This window comes from Pogona vitticeps, chromosome 3, assembly GCF_051106095.1.
Source record: "Pogona vitticeps strain Pit_001003342236 chromosome 3, PviZW2.1, whole genome shotgun sequence".
Classification (NCBI taxonomy): Eukaryota; Metazoa; Chordata; class Lepidosauria; order Squamata; family Agamidae; genus Pogona; species Pogona vitticeps.
In genome coordinates, this window is record NC_135785.1 from 232,743,134 (window position 1) to 232,759,859 (window position 16,726).

The 16,726-nt window shown below is 38.9% G+C and overlaps 1 long non-coding RNA gene across 1 annotated transcript in view; it reads left to right on the plus strand.

The window, feature by feature from the left end:
- Positions 1 to 286: 286 nt before the first annotated feature.
- The window catches only part of LOC144588025 (uncharacterized), a 54,650-nt gene continuing 38,210 nt past the window's right edge, over positions 287 to 16,726 (plus strand). Inside the window, exon 1 of the long non-coding RNA XR_013543329.1 lies at positions 287 to 2,731. This is a non-coding gene — a long non-coding RNA (uncharacterized LOC144588025). The remainder of the gene's footprint in view (positions 2,732 to 16,726) is intronic.

Sequence of the window (16,726 nt, forward strand, 5' to 3'; positions counted from 1 at the left end):
TTGTCATTGGAGAATGTCCGTATGATTAAGGCTGACCCTGGTAATAACTCGTGTTTTATTTGTCCGGGCTAACAGCCAGGGTGACCCACTCTTGCCAATGATTGGCCATAAGTGATCTTCTTCACGCCGCCTAGCAGGTTAGGTTGCGGGGCCTCCACCCCCCCTCCCTTTTTCTACGCATTTCTATTTCTCCCTTTATTTATTTATTTCCTTCATAAACTTAAATGACCTCGGAGGGGACGGAGAAGGGAGTCTCGCCGAGCCCCGGTGACCAATAGGAGACGGCGCAAGGGAGGAGTCGATAGAAGCATCTGCCAATGGCAACCAGCACTCGCCTAAATGTGCCAGCCAATCAGATCTAATGGCTCCCAGCACCAGCGGGTGGCGGCGACGGTCGTTAATCACTGTCTGGGCTTGACGACAAACTGGGTTATACCATTCACAGATATGGGGGGGGGGTAGACGGAGAGCATAGGAGACTTCGATTCCCGTATTGTGGTACCGTTTGTGTTCAAAAACAAACAGGGAGCTTACAGAAACCGGGGACAGTTGGAAAAACAGTTTAACTAGTCTCCTTGTTTTGGTTCTCGCTGTAGACAGCCTTATCCATTGCTAAATTAAATCGTGAGTTCCATTGAACTCTGAAGAATTCCGAGTAAACGAGCTATAAATCCCATCGTTGCCCGGCATCGTCACGGGTCTTATATCGTTACGATGCTTTCAGTGTCGGCGGAATCTTCAGTAGAGTTTTTTCATTGCTAATAAACAGTAGTCCTTGTTGTCAGAGTCATCGGATTGTTAAAATTGGGGCAATAAAGGGTATGCATTGTACGTGTGTAAATAAGCAACGGATGAAACTAACCTCTTACAAATAATCAGAGCGGTTCACCTCTTTCTCTCCAGAAAATAATTATTCTTTAGGTTAAGGATCATAATGTCTGAAAAAAAATCTTTGTTGCTTTTAACCTGAGGCGCATGCTGCGTCTTGCGACGAATTTCTGTATTTTGAAAATTCTATTGAGAGCAGGGAAGTACCATTGAAAAAACCTTTGGCACAAAAAGGAGATACTCTGTACTGTTCCATGTACCAAGCCACTTTGAAATTCAATAAATTGCAGACATCTGGGTCATAGTAACAATGGCTACTCAAATGGAACACAAAACTTAAGCTGTTATTCTATTATTGATAAAAGCCTCCCCTGATCTCCTTTAGAGCTGGAAACGCCATCTTTTTATTGAATTAAACTGTGCAGATACTTTGTTTCTAGGCATTTGAGTTCCAAAATGTACAAACCTTAGTCATATTCCTATAACGCTACTGAAAATGTCCCAGAAACACCACTAAAATAAGCCTTGATGTTCAGTAAAATGTATCCATTTTATTCCTGCTGAATAAATGAACAGAGGTTGAAAGACAAGAAACTTGTTTATACCGTAGTTACAAAATGAGTACCATAGAACATAAAAGGGCTCAGATCCCAATGTTTTGAGAATTATTTTTTATTACTGAACATAAAAAAGTGTGAAAAAAACCTTTTATTTTAATGTATTGGCTCTGAACATCTGCAGAATACAATTTCCTCTCAAATTCACTTTCTTTGTAAAATAACATTACAGGTACTTTATCCACATCTGCACATGCTACCTAGACATGTATGTCTCTCATCTCCCAACACTATACACACACATTCATTTTTCTTTCTCTCATGCAATCCCCAGAATATCCCAGCCGGTACAGCCAATTATATGCTGTTATACAAAAATTTTTAAGTCCATTAAATACTTGATTATAAGGGTACTTCAAGGACTAAAATCACACAGGTACCCATGACCTGGTGCATCTTTATTATACAGTACAGTATCTTTTAAGCTTTCCGATATTACCATTCAATTAATCCATGGAAGGCTTATCATTCATGGTTTTAGAATTCACTGTAATTTCCAATTCCCAGATATCCCTGAGAACCCAAATCCCATAATTTAGCTCTAACAGTTAAATTCTAAAGCTTAGGCCTGTCTAGAAACTATATACAAGGGCCTGGAAACATTGTTTACTGTATATATATATATTCTACACATCCTAGAAGCCCCACTCAGCACAGCCAGTGGCCGTATGAACAGAGAATCCTGTCATCGTTCAGAAAATAGCATTTCTATTTCTACATGTGCCTGGTAGCTCAGTGCTGAGAGTTTCTGCACATACTCTTTCTGCTCCCTCTGTCTTTTTTAAAACAATAGTTTAATCTAGTCCAGTATCAACATCAGCAGAGACAGGGCCAGACTGAGTTTGGATATGCTGGAGTGTGATTCCAATTAACTGCACTGAACGCAGAAACGAGTTTGTTCAAAATGTCTCTCTTGTGCTTACTCACTTTACAAACGTCCTCCAGAACTCGTCCCATGAGGGAGAAAGACAATATTCAAGGACATTTCTGTCCAGCCATTTTACAGAGAGAGAGAGAGGGAGAGAGATGGTATTACAGGGTCCTTTCAAAAACTTTTCCGGAGGCTGCAGTCTCCTTCATCTGTAGTCTAGAAGCAGTTACTTGTGAAGCAGAAAGAGAAACAGGAATGCAGGGCTTCTCTACCAGCTGTCTTAAGAGACTGTCCAAGGCTTTTCGTCAAAAGTCTTTCCACCCTGGACTGCAAGTTTATTCTATATGCTTTGCTGAAAGAACTGGTACAGAAAGCTCCTTATCTCCCTCACCTATTTCACTGCCTGCTGGTCATTGTAAGTACAGGGTGATGTTTAAGAAGAGATGCTGGGTTTGTCCTTTTTTTCTCCCCCCCCCTTTTTTTATATCATAAGCCTGAAAAGATTGTCTTGTTTGTTACTGATTTCACATAAGCCATTGCAGAAGCCTTTTTGGCTCAAGGGGGAAAATGTTGTAAATGATAAATAAATAATAAACAGGCCTTTGTCCTATGAATGGTATTCTGTGAATACTTTTCCATTTATGAAAAGGTCAGATTTGATCTTGTTTTCCCAGACTGGACTTTAGTTTTCATAGAAAAAACATATGGTTTATTTTAATTATGGAGACTTTATAGAGTTTCTATAATACATTAAAAAACTTGGACGTGCATAACAGAAGGAACAAATAGAACATTGGGCCATGACCTTTGTATATGTTATATAAAGTAAAATTGGTTAATGAGAAAATGGAAGGAGGGAAGTAATTAACTCAGTAACAAAGTGAGAATGTGGGATGATGGGACAAAATGAGAGGAAGAAGGAATTAATAAGAAAACTAGTTAGTTTTTTAGAAGTCATATATAATCTTCTTTAATCTTTCACCAGAATTGGCAGCTTTGGGCCTCCTCTCAAAATGGAAATAACATGAGCACTGCCAGAAATAGTCCCTTTTGGATGAGGCCAGAAAGGGGCTTGTTATGTATACATAACCTACTTTTAACTAATTGTGTTTTGTGTGTATGTGTGTTTGGTTTAGGAATCAGAAAAGCCAAACAAATAATATTTGAAACCAAATATTATGGTTTATTTATTTGGCCATAAATACTACCCACTCTATAGTTTTGTTTTGTTTTTTTTTTTTTTTTTTTGGTTAAAGGCCATTCTGGTTCGTTATAGGTTTAACACTTTGTACTTGAGGAGACTACATCCTGTACTTTGAGCTAAGGATTTATGCCTTGTGTGCTTGCATGAAATGGTAATTAATTAACATTCTTTACTTGGGGAGAGTGGTGGTAATACATGAAAGAGGATAGGAATGTACTCTGATTTAACACCAGAGCTAGAAGTACAGTTTGGAGGTCAATCTCTGCTACATGTGGAGTTTTTAAAGGGTTCCATGGGAGAGTCTTTGCTTCTATGCTTAGAAGGAGGAATATAGTGACAATTCAGTAATTATCACTTTTGATGCTATCCTTTCTCAGAGAAGAGCTGGATAACAGGAACACTGCATGCAATATAAGACAGTTAATGGCCCAAATCCTGTTGCTTAGGGTACTAAATTGCACTATAATAGGGTCAGTGAATCAATGGGGATTTAGTGAATCAGCTCTTATCAACATTCCATTGATTCAAATAGACCTACTCTTACTGCAATGTACTATGCCAAAGTAAGTTGCAGTTACAGGCCCTTTTGAATCAATTGAATTTATGGATGCTTTAGCTGTGGATTCCCTGCACTGGCAGAGGGATGGACTTGATGACCTTTGGGATCACTTCAGCTATTCAAATCTGTGATTCCAGGGTGTAGTTAAAAAAAAAACCCTAAGGTTTCCAAACTCTGAGAGAAAGAATGATGATTATGAAAACAATAGTATTTTTGTATTGCACCCACCCACCCATCCACATTCTAAAGTTAAGATCTGTTTGCAACATTTTGTAACTTAAATACTGTATGTTTCTGTTCAAGGTCATGATAGTATTCCACAGTAGAGGTTGATGAGACTTATGCTATCATTTCAATTGTTACAGTTTTGTGAGATTTTACATTTCCACATACTTGAGTTTTGCTTGCATTAATGCCAAGCACATTTAACCTGTGTCTCTTGGAAGTATCGAAAAGTATTTATTTAGGTTCATAATCCACCTTTTCTCCAATCTTTGAAGGTACTATCAATATTAAAAATAATAATTGCAGAAGTTATATCTGTGTAAATTTAAAACTACCACTAAAAATCGCCTACTCAATACTAACAGTGAATAGCTGTCTGGACAGAAGATCAGGCAGTGCTTTGAAAATATCCACGAACTTTGGAATGTCTGCAGAAAATTCCCCAAATGAAGAAATACCATAGCTATAAATGCCCACCTCTGCTTCCTCTCATTTACACATTACTAAAAAAGAGGCCAAAAGAGGATACCAATTTGCTTAAAATTTCATATCCTCATTTATATCTATAGAAGTAAAATTAGAAATAATTCCTATAAATGTATTTGCATTTTATAATGCATATTTAAAATACATCTGACCTGTGTGGGGAAGAACAAGTGACCAGTGTGCCTGATGTATCTGATAGATAACAAACACCCTGATTCTTCTCCTTACTGTTCTTCGTCTTTAGGTGAAATTTTGGTGGTAAGCTACTAAAATTACAAATACAAAAAACACACAGCCACCAAAGTAAGTGCCACACTCAGAAAACTGTACAGTTTGGTGCAGATGGTATGGAACATTAGAGAGGATCTTTCAGATCACGCTGCTGAAATCTTCATAAAATGAAACGCAAACTCAACATTTTCAGCAGAACTTACAGGAAAAAATGATACTTCTTTCTATGCCAAAGCCCACATGAGCCCAAGCCAGGACTCAGAGAACCAGCCATAGGCCAAGCTGGTTCCTGATTTGCTCACAAAGTGACCATCAAGCTTCCAGTAAATCTGTGGGCAGGAAGGACACATAATTATTTCCTTCTTTAAGCAGGGCAGCATGACCCTCTGAAACTGAGGCTGTGAACTCATCTCTAATTTTATTACACTGTGTGCTGTCAGTTTCAGCCAAGAAGCCAAGTGCCCAGAAGCTGGTTTGCAAATATGCCATCATTTCACACTATTGAGCATGAATATACTACTTCATGGGTTCACATGTTAATTGCTATGCTACCATGTGTTTTAAGGAAAAGTTACTCCACTTTTTTCTCCTACACAGAGTTGAATTATAAGACTAACTCTGAGACCACACCTTAATTCCCTCTGAATACTCAGAATAAAATATCCCGTGTAATACAGGAATCCTGCTAGTTTTCATTTTTTTAAAAATCATAGTCTACAGAAATCCAAAGCACTGATGTGAGTGAGGACAATAATGCCGGAGCAAAAAATGTCTGTCAGATGAAACCGACTCATCAACATAAGCAGGGGATTTCTACAGCAACACATTGAGGAGGAGGACAAAATACGTCAGCCAAACCAATCTGGGAAGCTTCCCCCTTTCCTTAAATACAACAATAAGGAAAGTAATCGAGGGGAAGGCAGAAGAGAAAATGCAGCTCTCCCATTTCAAACAACATGTGATTGTGCCTCGTAATATCTATCAGTACCTGCCTGATCAATACTTCTATGTAGCAGACTCTGTCTGCTGTCTGTCTGGTATCTTTTCACAAATTATCTCTATTCAGATCTAGTAATGCAACAGTCTCAGTTACTCCTTTGATTACTAATGACTCCTTCAAACATTTTAATGGGGAAGTACATAATACAACTATACTTGCAATACTAAAACAACCCTCGGTCCCATTTTCTTTACATATGTTCAGATATGTAGGATTCTCTGTAAATACTCTGTAAATCATTATTATGGAAATCGGAATCTCTGACAATATTCTTCAGAATATTTCCGGATTGGAAACACTGCCTTTAAAAAAAAACACACAAAAAAACCCCACCAACCCTTTTCTGTCCAAAGTGCAACAGTGCAGTCCACGTGTATAACTGATGGAATTGCCTAATAAAGCAGAGAAAGCCTGCAACAATTAACAGTGTATTTAATGGAGCTTGCCAAATAAAATTTCTTGTAGGGCTCCAGGTTATTTCATAAACTTTCTGTTACTTTAGCAAAGCTGAACAGAGTTTTAAAATAGCTAATCTGGAAGACAATATTCACTTTTTATCTGTTTAATCTCCAACGAAGCATTTAAAAAAACAAAGTAAAGCTTGGCCTGCATAGGGTTTACCAATCTCATGGCACAAACTGAAGTCTCAGGGAACTGCTAATCTTCTCCCAGTCTCCAGGTGGAGAGATAAATTTCAGGGCAGATGGTACTTGATTTGGAGAAATCGGGGCCTTTTGTTAGTTTTTGCCAGTGTCAACGGCCTAAAAATCCTGGCAACCCATCTCCATCCATTGCTACCTAGCACTAGGGCTCACAGCCAAAGTGCGAATGTGTCTGTATCTGTGTTGTGCTTACTTTCATCTCAGTCCTCGGCTACACAACCTCTCAGACATCAGAAGGACCCACCCTTGCTCTCAGGTTTTGGCCATAAATCTCAGTATTCTGTTAATCTAGCAATGTGTGCAAATCAAATAAGTCGTAACAGAAATAGAACACCAGAGAACACTAGTTTGTTTCATTTAATATATTATATCCTAATTTCTACTCATCTTTGCAGAGTTTACCCACAACAGAAGATGCTTTCACTTACCCAGAAATTCACACAAGCATAGTAATTAGCGTTGTGAGTGCCTTATAAATGTAACCTGTATTGTGTTTAATGCCTTTTGGACAGTGATAGCAATCAACTGAACTATAATAATACAGCTGGCATGTTACAACACATTGGAAATATCTGTTGTCAGCTCATCTGCATACTTTGATATCCACTGAGAAGAAGAGGCAGTCAGGGAGAATGATATAAGATTTGTACCTCTCTTAGCATAAATCGTGATAGGTTTGTGTGAACTACACAAAGAAGTGGGAGCTTGGGGTTGTAAGCAATATTTTAAAAAACTTCTTAAAGTTGAGGTAAAGTCATAAATAGCTAACGTGAGCGTTGTGTGTGTGAAATTGTCTTTAAAGCCTGGACAACAATCTCCACCCGCTCTAGATAATTTAGTGGTTCTTATTCACACAGACATCCAGTTTGTGGGGTTAATCCAGAATGCCGGATTGAATGGGTCTTTAGTCCAACCCACCATAGCTCATCTTATGTTCTTAAGAACATATGGGTCCCTTTTAAAAATGAATGAATAAAAAATTAATGCTATACAACAAGCTTTCTATGAATCAGATTATGGGGACATATATATTATATACAGGAGAGACTTAATTCTGCATAATTAAAATTCTAAACCACCCAGAGAGTGCTTGAAGTACAATGGGGAGGTATATACATAGCACACTTTTAAATTTAGATTATGTGTTTTAAAGTTTTAGTCACTATTTTGTGTTTGCAACGGAAATACCTGCATACCTGCATGTGTACATATGTATTTCTTTGATAGAGATAGGCTGAGCACTCCTACAGTGAGTCTTGTGAGGGAGTGCCTAACTATCAGATCATATCAAATACACACTATCCAGGGAAACAAAAATGACTTCTTACCTTTCCCTCTATAGATATTCCTCTCTTTTAACACCCAATAGGTCCCACAAGAGAGGAGACAATTAACCTAGCTCCAGGGCTGGTATCTATTTCATTCACTTTGGTGTGTATCTAGGAAACAAGGGAGATGTGAATCTGACCGGATCCAAAAATGCCTCCCCCTGCTGCCCAGAAATGCCTTCCCATGGTTCTATCCATGGAGCATCACCTACAGGCAACCATAATGACAGAACTTTCTGTCTTTGTTCAAGGAAATTGTGCTTTCCCGTGAAGCACAATTCAGCTATATCCTATGGACGAAGAAGACTTTTCAGGGACTATAGCACGGCAGCCCGACTTTTGCAATATTTTAATTCTTGCTTTCTTGTTCTTCGTATTCTGTTCCCCTCTTAAAAATACATTTCTTTAACAAAAGTGAATTACATTTTAAATGAATTATTTGAATAAATAAATAATTATGTTATAATATAATAGAATTATATACAGTATATACCAAAGTTAATATTTTCACATACTACAGCCCTGTTCTCTGACCTAATTACTGTGACATGTTGACAGAATTGCTATCAAAGCTATTAATTCTTCACAATTTCTTTTTTTCCCTTTGTCATTGTTTTTCAGGAAAAAGATCATATGAAGTAAAAGTGAAGTGTATCATCTTGAATGACTGTAGGAACTGTCGTAAGCTTTCTGAAGTGGTTTCATTCTCAGCTATGAGCACAAAGCAAACCATAGAGCTCCATCTACTGGCCAGAACATGTACTAGAGTCACAAAGCAGTTTATAGCGTACATTGAGTCATATATTGAGTCATATATAGTACATTGAGTCATATATTGCAAGCCTGGCTGGCACAACTAAGGTCAAAGTTTGACTCAAGATCAGGAGTTGCTCCTTGCTAATTAGATCTAATAATTAAAGACATCTAAAATACCTTACATTAGACATTAGGCAGACTAAATGTTTAGTAAAGTTAGATACCTCCTTTAGTACGAACTGATGTTCTGATTAGGAATGTGAAGAAATTGCACCAAAGTTTTGGACTCGGTGTAGCAAGACAACCTGTCAAAGATTTTAAAGTCTTTTTGTGAGACCTTTCTTGCACTGTAAGACTGAGCCAACAAACTCTTCACCTCCATCCTGTGGTGGTTGATCAATTTGCACAAAATGTCTTTTGTGCTTGTGAAGCTAACCCCCAACACATGCAGAGCTGGCATAAAAGGGCAAATGAGGCAAACAATCCATAAGATTCTTCTACTTTTAGTAATCTCAGCAGTGATTTATGAGAGAGAGAGAGAGAGAGAGAGATGTGACTAATCAGCAGTTCTTCAAAAAGGACTGAGTGCTCCTTCAGACAGAGGAGGAATGTGGGAAGTTTATGGACTGCAGCTTCTATAACACTTCACCACAGGTGATGCTGGTTAGGATTGATGAAGCTACAGTCTAACAACATGCGGATGGCTACACATTCCCCATCGTGTAACAGAGGATATCTCCAAATAGAGGTCTCTCCTCTGTAAACTAGAACCAGCAATCATCTTTTGGCATTCCTTGCCACAGAGCGAAGTAATAATGTGTGCTTTCAGGTGGATGTCTCCTAATGCTCTGACACTGCATAGTCATTTTGCTTTTTTACTGTTTAACGTATGGCTATGATTTTCAGAGCCTCTCATTCTTGATGCCAAGCCAAGTGGGGGGGGGGAAATCCCTCTTTCTTCCTTGCAGCAAAATCTCATGGGATTTCTTAATATTTTTTTCCCCTGGAAGAAATACCAGGCTGTGCAGAATTATAACAATTTCTGCACATAGTGTCATCTTACTTGCATATGATTCACTGGAAAAATATATTGAGCTGCACAAAATGTGGCAATTTCCTATGCAAAACAAGAGGTGGGGCGAGTGAAGAATGAGGCCGAGGTTTTGTTTTCATGGGAAGTTGGGAGAACTCACTGGTAGGGAAAGTCTCAGTATGCTGAGACTTGGAAAAAATCTCTGAAAAGGAGAAATTATCTCATATTCTCCACAATCCTACCCTAATGGATTTTCCTCTATAAGAAACATGTCTGATGCAACAATGGGAAAACAGGAAAGGGTTAAAAAGGAAGATGGTGATCTAGCCTTCCCTCCCCCTCTCAGCTTAAATCTTCAAGAATGAGTTATTTTGTCTTGTGATCCATCAGAATGTCTTCTTCTGTCTGCTTTCTGTATTTGCTTAGTTCAAAAGGCAATACCTTTGGCAAATAGGAGTTTTACAAAGCTGTATTTTCTTTAATTGCAGAAGCTAACAACCTCTCCTTCTATACAATTTTGGCACCTCAATCCCAACAATTTCTTGAAGTGCTATCTCACAGAGGTGACACAACCAATCTTGACGAAAATCCCAATAATGGTGAGACTTTTCCATGTTCCCACTGCTTGGGTATACAGTTGCACCACAAAAACGTCCCCTCAAAGTAAACTTGCATACTCATCTCCATTTTTCTTTGATAGGCAAGTATTTTGCTTGTCCACAGCGTTCATGGGGCTGTATGGGAAAGTGGACAGGCTAAGATGGCTGACATAGCTCCATAGCCTAAGCCTCTTGAATTCCCTTAGAAGCAAATGCAGTGAACTATTGCAGACCAGAAAGCAAATTTCCAAGAAGCACATCTAAATTTAAAGTGGCAGGAATGCCACTTTAAATTTAGATGTATTTCTTGGAAATACCTTCACAAGTAAGTTTCAAAAGCAGATGACAGGAGTTGTTTTTAAAGGCCGTGGTTTTTTTAAAGGGAGAATTCAATTTGACTTTTACATTCGGAAATTATTGATGCTCCTTGAATATATGTTTGTTTTATCAATAGTGGTTTTTGTGATTTTGGCTTCAGTTCTGACAGCTGGGTTGTAGTTCCACTGACTTCAAAAGGACTTACTGTACTTCTGAGTATGTACAGCAGTGGTTCCCAAACTGTGTGCCATGGCGCCTTGGGGTGCCATCAAACCTCTGCAGTTGTACCACAGAGACATGGAGTTGGTTGGAGAGAGAGGGAGACCTCTCTGGCACAAATCACCTCAACCCCTTGGCTTTGCTTACCCACTCTCAACCCCCTCCCACTTGCCATCATCTCCCCTTCCCCTCCTCATGAACAGTTCTGGGGGCTGCTGGCTCCAGCAATCTGTTCTCACTGCCTCCTGTACTTCTGCTGCCTGCTCCCACAGGGCCCCTACCTGGCCTTCTTTCTTATCGTTGCTGTTTCTGCACCTGATGGACTTGAGGCAGAGGTGTTTGTTTGTTTGTTTGTTTGTTTGTTTGTTTGTTTGTTTGTTTGTTTGTTTGTTTGTATCCCGTCCATCAGGTCTATGCGACCACTCTAGGCAGCTTCCAATATAATGTAAACAACTAATAAATAACACAAAAGTATTACATACATTTTCCAATAACAATTTACAAAACAGAAAAATAGAGTAAAGAGCAAATAAAGAAAGAATAAAAAGAAAGAATTAACTATTGCCTGGAGGGAAGGCTATGCCATTCTCTGACAACAAGGAAGGGTGAGATGGGGGACTGGTTCACCTTCTTTCCCTCTTGTTTTCCTTTGTTTCACTATTATTTACTCCTCTTCCTTCCCTAAAATCCAGGCAACCTCCACTGCCATGGCATGTCCCTTCTAGATGGGTCATTTGCCTCCTTCCCTCCTTTCATTATTTCTCCTACCTTTCCCTTTCTCTTCCTGCACTATTCCTTCCCTCTCCAGATCTCCATTTCAATCCTTTTATTTCCTTCCTCCCCAAAGTGCATCTCTTGCCAGTCACATCCTGTTAGCCCTACTCACCTTCGCTGGGTGCACAAACCACCCCTTTTCTCCTCCATTCATTATCCTACCTTCCCCCTCTCCCTTTCTTTGCCTTGCTGCTCCTTCCCTTCCTCCCTGCCCTGCCCCTTTCCCACCAGGTCTCTTTCTGGCCACTGGCTGTAGTTCTCCAACATGATATTTTGGGTGATGGGGGAGAAGGGGTGGAAGCTCAGCCTGGGTCGTACTTTGTTACATTCTATATTTCTAAATTATATTCAGAGAGAGAAAAATGGAAGTTCTACTCAGATTGGGCTCCCCGCTTCCCCCGCTCACCCAAAGTATCATGCTGGGGAGCCTCAGCCAATCACCAGTAAGTGAAGGGAGCTGTGACTAGGAAAAGTTTGTGAACCACTGACATAACGTATGCATCAGACTATATAGCCAGAAAAAGTCTTCCCAGTTTGATCTTGTTTTGTAGCAGAATTTGCTTCTGCTTTTTAGTTCCCTTCTGTGTATTTCCTGTTCAAATGAAAAAGGTTGTAATTTGTAAGTTTAGCATTGTTTATCTTCAGTCGTGGTCAAACAAAACTTCAGAAAGCACATTAAATGGAAAAAGATACACATTATATTGTGCTGGGAATACACTAGATGGCACTCTTCTTTTTGAGCCAGTTACTGAAGTCACAAAGATTGGTAGAGTTGAAGGGTACAGGCTCTCTTTAGGATATCAATATTTTTATAAATAAAAATATTTTCATCAGCTTTTTACAAATAGTAGATATTTTAGCTGTTTAAACTGTGTCTATACTTCATTTCAAATATGAAATTCTTGCAAAATGTCTTTGATCTTGGTAATGGGAAGCAAAAACTATTTTCAAAGGATATATCATTTGAGTAATCTGAAGCCTGATATTTGAAAGCCTGAAATACTCCAGGCTGGAAATGTGTAACTTAATATTGAGCATAAGTAAACGTGGACTGAGTACGTTCCAGCGGGAGTATTTTCTGAAAATACAGTTTGCTTATGATTATTACTTTCCTCATATCTTGCCCCAAGCCCCCCACCCCAGATCTCTTCTCTTTTCAGTGCAAATGGTGCTAAGCTGGCCTAGGACTTTGACTCAAAAAAAAAAAAAAGACAATGGGAAAAACTCCTGTGGAAACTCAGACTTTCAGATAAAGCCTTAGCTAATGGTAATAATTTTGATTCCCCCCCCTCTCATTATTCTATGATAGGAAAGCCCTGTAAATAAGTATTCAATATTTGATGGGATTGGGTTTACATATTGGCCCACATCCAAAATTCTGTTCTTTAGCATAGTTCATCTCATTAAAGTAGGCCGATTAAATCAGCAGATTGATGAGTTATCTCCTTTGGAAGTCCCATTGATTCAAATATGCCTACTGTAACTGCAACTTACTTTAGCATAGCAAGTTGTAGTTAGAGTAGGCCTATTAGAAACAATGGAATTTATGGTTGAGTTGACTCACTAACTCCACATTGAGTCAATGGGCGTATTTTAATGTGATTTACTATGCTAAGGAACAGGATTTGGGCCATTACCATACAGATTCATACAGTCAGATCATATAAGGGCTCCCAGAAAGTGTAAATCTGAAAATGGTGCATTGGTCAGATGCATGCAATTGAGAGTTGGATCTTTCAAAGGGTAAAATTATCTGAGAAGGAACTAACCAACCCTTGAGGATGTCTTGTACAGGGCAGTGATAGTTGCAGTTTTGGTGAATATGATTACCTAATTTGATTTGTGTGGTGATGATTTACCAACATGCTCCAGGTGGGAAGTGAAATACCTGTGTATATACAGAATTATAGAGGCACACCCAGGCAGCTGCCTTGACCCCTTGTGCCATGCTGTCCCACACCATTCTGCACTGGCCAGGAAGATACTGCACAGAAGAAGGCAGCAGTTGCAGCAGTACTTACAGCTTTTCTACAGCCTGGGATAAACATAGGCCCTAGGATAAGGAGCATGAAGGAAGAGGAAGATAAACTGATGCCAGTTTCATGTGGCACTGCTGCTGCTTGTCCATTCCATTTGACACACTACAGAGTCCTCATATAGAGGCCAGATAAGAGAAACTTTGGGGAAGTGACAGGCAGTATATGTCCTTTTCTTCCATCTCCTCCTCCAACATGTAAGGGTACAGCTATTTCTGCCATCAGCCACTGCAGCTGATTTATCTCCTAATTTCCTTGCTCTATTATATGGCAGAGGAAGGTGTCAAGATGACTCCATTTCAGTGTGGAGACTATTAAAAGAAATAGCCAGTTTTGCTATTTTTTTTTTCTAGCAGCTGCTCTCTAGAGCAGCAGAGGCCCTTTGAGCATGAAGAGGGAGCAGCAATTTTGCACTTTCTCATGCCCTACCACCAAAAGGTGACTGCTTCAGCCAACTTCATGGTAGGTGGGTAACCATGGGTGAATGACTGCATAGAGTCATCAGCTCAGGTGCGGACTATGACAATGACAGCTCTTGTGTTTTTAAATCTAGGACTATGCCAGACACTCAGGCAGAGAGAAGTTGATATCTGATATTAAAGATAAATGAGTCAAAGAAGTAGTAAGTCTTAGAACTGAAGCTGCAGAGCTGGAAGAGGATCACCCAATTAAACCCCTAGCCAATGCAGGAATCTATAGCAAAAAATGTTGCTATAGACAGATGACCATCCAACCTCTGCTGAAATATCTCCAAGGAAGGCAGTCCATTCCAATCTCAAACAGTTCTTCTTTCAGGAAATTCTTATGTTTTGTCACTATTACATTTCTTGTAATTTTAATTCATTGATTTGAGTTCTATCCTCTAAACTGAAAGAAAACAATCCTGTTCTCATTTTTCAGGTGACAGCCCTTTAGATATGTTAAAGATTGCTATCATCTGACAAAAGCAATATAGAGTGGTACTATTACTTCCCTTGATGTAGGCACTGTTCTTCTGTCGATGCAACTGTTGGCCTTTTTAAAAAAAAACATCGCACCAGTCTGCTAAGTCATGTTAACATGTATTCTATTATGATCCCCATGACATACTACAGCTGTGACCCATCTTTATGCACCTGCTTTTTCCCGCCTATGTGTAGAACTTTGCATTTTTCCTGCTGAAACTCATTTGTGTGTTTTGACCCAGTTCTTTAGTTTCTTCAAGTCATCCTGAATCCTGATTCTGTGTTATGATGTATTAGCTGTCCCTTCCCACTAGATGTTGACCACACATTTGATGACCATCTCTTATACACTTTCATTCAAATCATTCATAAATATGTTAATACAAGGTTCAGGAAAGAATCTTATGGTACTCCACTTATCAAATGACGAAAAATCTCTGTGTTCATGGCTAATACCTCCATGGATTCTTTCCCAAGCTTTTTTATTCAGAATACTTTTGGTATTGAAGACTCTGTATCCTATTTTGCCCTGTTTGCTGTAAAAATCTAGCTCTGTTTCTATGCAATTGGGATGTTTTATGTGTCACCATATACAGAACTTCTACCATCACATCATACTTCACTGTTACTCTGATAATTGCCTGCTGTTTCATCATGCACACTTTAAAATCCCTGCTGCTTCTCCTGTGAGAATTAGATCATTATGTCATGCTTAAAACGATCTTTGGAAACGGATAAAAAGATCTGCCTCATTATCATACAAACATTACAGAAATTGTGGGTTGGCAGTACTGCAGAACAAATTTGAAGGCATGAATGCACAACAAGTTTCATACTATATGCTGCTTCAATGCATCTCACTAGCAGTTTCAAGTTATCAATCTCTGCCAGGGTTGTCTTGCAGTCTGTTGTTCCACATCAAACTAGGAAGAAAAAGCAGAGTACATTTCACAATCTCTTCACAATGTGCTCCTTGTGTAGTCACAATGAAATAGATGTTTGCTCGTGACTTTTCCTCTCCCCTACTCTTTTCTCTCTTGTACAGTATATTAAGTTGCAATCAGAGTAAGCTGAATCAACAGAATAGAGGAGTTGACTTGCCAAATCCCCATTGAGTCAATGGCCCTACTCCATTGGAACTTACTATGCTAAGCAACAGATTTTTCAGCCATTAAATTGTGAAATACTACCACCACGACCATCTTGAACTAATACATCAGATATAGTAATAGAATGAAGATACATATATTCCAGAGGATGCCAGAGTTGTGTTTTGCTTTCTGGCTGGTGTTAGTCTTACTTGATGTTAGCAGAGTTTGATGCCTATATCCTGTCATAATTACAGTACATTTTGTCTCAACTATTTCACCCTTCATGTCAGTATACAATTGTTTGGTAATTAAGAAAAAATTCCAAAGATGTTCTGTGTCATCAGGTCGCTTATGATGTATGGTGACTATATGAATTAATTATGTCCTCTTGTTAACAGCTCTGCTCAGATCTTGAAAATCAACAGCATCTCATGTTAGGTTGTTCCCTGTTCCTACTGCTACCCTCTCCCTAGCAATATTTTCTTTTCTAGTAAGTTCTGCTCAACTCTTGCAAACTAACAGTTGTGGATTCCTTTACTGAGAGAACCTGTCTCATGTCTTCCTCTCTTCTTACTGCCCACCCCCATGTTTTCCAGTAATACTCTCTTTTCTGGTCAGTTCTGTATTTTCATTATATGTGCATGATAGGATAGTCTTAGTTTACTCATTGTTTGCTTTAGTCAGAATTCAGGCTTGACTTGATTGAACACCTACTTTTCTCCCTTTCTGACTATCTCTGATATCTGTAAGACTCTCCTCCAACACAACATTTCAAATGAGTTGATTTCCACCACTAACCCTGCCTTTCTTCACTGTCTTTAGTGTGGATAATCTTGAATTTGATTTCATGTGATAATATTTGCTAATTCTGAGCTGATATTGTTGTTGTTGTTGTTGTTGTTGTTGTTGTTGTTGTTGTTGTTGTTGTTGTTTCAAAAGGCAAGG